Raw genomic sequence first — 3664 nt, forward strand, 5'->3', positions numbered from 1 at the left:
TTTCCCCTGTTTTCCATGGTGCGCGCCCAGTTTTTTGCAACACGGCCGCCGTACCCGTTTTTTCCCCGTTTCCTCACGTTCACGTTTTTTGGCCCGTGTGCCCGTACGTGCATCCGTCCATGCCACGCACATGGTTTGCCCCAGTTTTCCATGGTGCGCGCCCAGTTTATTGCAACACGTCCCCGTACCCATTTTTCCCGTTTCCTCACGTTCACGTTTTTTGGCCCGTGTGCCCGTACGTGCATCCTTCCATGCCACGCACAAGGTTTTCACCCGTTTTCCATGGTGCGTGCCCAATTTTTTGCAACACGGCCATCGTACCCCGTGTTTCCCCGTTTCCTCAAGTTCACGTTTTTTGGCCCGTGTGCCCGTACGCTCATCCGTCCATGCCACGCACATGGTTTTCACCCGTTTTCCATGGCGCGCGCCCAGTTTTTTGCAACACGGCTGTCGTACCCCGTTCTTTCCCGTTTCCTCACGTTCACGTTTTTTGGCCCGTGTGCCTGTACGTGCATCCGTCCATTCCACGCACATGGTTTTCCCCTGTTTTCCGTGATGCGCGCCCAGTTTTTTGCAACACGGCCGCCATACCCTTTTCTCCCCGTTTCCTCACGTTCACGTTTTTTTGCCCTTGTGCCCTTACGTGCATCCTTCCATGCCACGCACATGGTTTTCACCCGTTTTCCATGGTGCGCGCCCAGTTTTTTGCAACACAGCCGTCGTACCCCGTGTTTCCCTATTTCCTCAGGTTCACGTTTTTTGGCCCGTGTGCCCGTACGTTCATCCGTCCATGCCACGCACATGGTTTTCACCCGTTTTCCATGGCGCGCGCCCAGTTTTTTGCAACACGGCCATCGTACCCCGCTCTTTCCCGTTTCCTCACGTTCACGTTTTTTGGCCCGTGTGCCCGTACGTGCATCCGTCCATTCCATGCACATGGTTTTCCCCTGTTTTCCATGGTTGGCGCCCAGTTTTTTGCAACACGGCCGCCGTACCCGTTTTTTCCCCGTTTCCTCACGTTCACGTTTTTTGGCCCGTGTGCCCGTACGTGCATCCGTCCATGCCACGCACATGGTTTTCCCCAGTTTTCCATGGTGCGCGCTTAGTTTATTGCAACACGGCCGCGTACCCGTTTTTCCCGTTTCCTCACGTTCACGTTTTTTGGCCGGTGTGCCCGTACGTGCATCCTTCCATGCCACGCACAAGGTTTTCATCCGTTTTCCATGGTGCGCGCCCAGTTTTTTGCAACACGGCCGTCGTACCCCGTGTTTCCCCGTTTCCTCACGTTCACGTTTTTTGGCCCGTGTGCACGTACGTTCATCCGTCCATGCCAAGCACATGGTTTTCACCTATTTTCCGAGGCGCGTGCCCAGTTTTTTGCAACACGGCCGTCGTACCCCGTTCTATCATGTTTCCTCATGTTCACGTTTTTTAGCCCGTGTGCCCGTACGTGCATTCGTCCATTCCACGCACATGGTTTTCCCCTGTTTTACATGGTGCGCGCCCAGTTTTTTGCAACACGGCCGCCGTACCTGTTTTTCCCCGTTTCCTCATGTTCACGTTTTTTGCCCGTGTGCCCGTCCGTGCATCCTTCCATGCCACGCACATGGTTTTCACCCGTTTTCCATGGTGCGCGCCCAGTTTTTTGCAACACGGCCATCATACCCCATGTTTCCCCGTTTCTCAGGTTCACGTTTTTTGGCCCGTGTGCTCGTATGTTCATCCGTCCATGCCACGCACATGGTTTTCACCCGTTTTTCATGGCGCGCACCCAGTTTTTTGCAACACGGCCATCGTACCTCGTTCTTTCCCGTTTCCTCACGTTCATGTTTTTTGGCCCGTGTGCCCGTACGTGCATCCGTCCATTCCACGCACATGGTTTTCCCCTGTTTTCCATGGTGTGCGCCCAGTTTTTTGCAACACGGCCGCCGTACCCGTTTTCCCCCCGTTTCCTCACGTTCACGTTTTTTGGCCCGTGTGCCCGTACGTGCATCCGTCCATGCCACGCACATGGTTTGCCCCAGTTTTCCATTGTGCGCGCCTAGTTTATTGCAACACGGCCCCGTACCCGTTTTTCCCGTTTCCTCAAGTTCACGTTTTTTGGCCCGTGTGCCCGTACGTGCATCCTTCCATGCCAAGCACATGGTTTTCACCCGTTTTCCATGGCGTGCGCCCTGTTTTTTGCAACACGGCCGTCGTACCCCGTTCTTTCCCGTTTCCTCAGGTTCACGTTTTTTAGCCCGTATGCCCGTACGTGCATCCGTCCATGCTACGCACATAGTTTTCCCCTGTTTTGCATGGTGCGCGCCCAGTTTTTTGCAACACGTCCGCCGTACCCGTTTTTCCCCGTTTGCTCACGTTCACGTTTTTTGGCCCGTGTGCCCGTACGTGCATCCGTCCATGGCACGCACATGGTTTGCCCCAGTTTTCCATGGTGCGCGCCGAGTTTATTGCAACACGGCCCCGTACCCGTTTTTCCCGTTTCCTCACGTTCACGTTTTTTGGCCCGTGTGCCCGTACGTGCAACCTTCCATGCCACGCACAAGGTTTTCACCCGTTTTCCATGGTGCGCGCCCAGTTTTTTGCAACACGGCCGTCGTACCCCGTGTTTCCCCGTTTCCTCACGTTCACGTTTTTTGGCCCGTGTGCGCGTACGTTCATCTGTCCATGCCACGCACATGGTTTTCACCCGTTTTCTGTGTCGCACGCCCAGTTTTTTGCAACACGGCCGTCGTACCGCGTTCTTTCCCGTTTCCTCACGTTCACGTTTTTTGGCCCGTGTGCCCGTACGTGCATCCGTCCATTCCACGCACATGGTTTTCCCATGTTTTCCATGGTGCACAACCATTTTTTTGCAACACGGCCGCCGTACCCGTTTTTTCCCGTTTCCTCACGTTCACGTTTTTTTGCCCGTGTGCCCGTACGTACATCCTTCCATGCCACGCACATGGTTTTCACCCTTTTTCCATGGTGCGCGCCGAGCTTTTTGCAACACGGCCGTCATACCCCGTGTTTCCCCGTTTCTCAGGTTCACGTTTTTTGGCCCGTGTGCCCATACGTTCATCCGTCCATGCCACGCACATGGTTTTCACCCGTTTTCCATGGCGCGCGCTCAGTTTTTTGCAACACAGCCGTCGTACCCCGTTCTTTCCCGTTTCCTCAGGTTCACGTTTTTTGGCCCGTGTGCCCGTACGTGCATCCGTCCATTCCACGCACATGGTTTTCCCCTGTTTTCCATGGTGCGCGCCTAGTTTTTTGCAACACGGCCGCCGTACCCGTTTTTTCCCCGTTTCCTCACGTTCACGTTTTTTGGCCCGTGTGCCCGTACGTGCATCCGTCCATGCCACGCACATGGTTTGCCCCAGTTTTCCATGGTGCGCGCCTAGTTTATTGCAACACGGCCCCGTACCGGTTTTCCCGTTTCCTCACGTTCACGTTTTTTGGCCCGTGTGCCCGTACGTGCATCCTTCCATGCCACGCACATGGTTTTCACCCGTTTTCCATGGCGCGCGCCCTGTTTTTTCCAACAAGGCCGTCGTACCCCGTTCTTTCCCGTTTCCTCAGGTTCACGTTTTTGGCCCGTGTGCCCGTATGTGCATCCGTCCATGCCACGCACAGAGTTTTCTCCTATTTTCCATGGTGCACGCCCAGTTTTTTGCAACAC

The sequence above is a fragment of the Hordeum vulgare genome, chromosome 5H (genome assembly GCF_904849725.1).
Source record: "Hordeum vulgare subsp. vulgare chromosome 5H, MorexV3_pseudomolecules_assembly, whole genome shotgun sequence".
NCBI lineage: Eukaryota > Viridiplantae > Streptophyta > Magnoliopsida > Poales > Poaceae > Hordeum > Hordeum vulgare.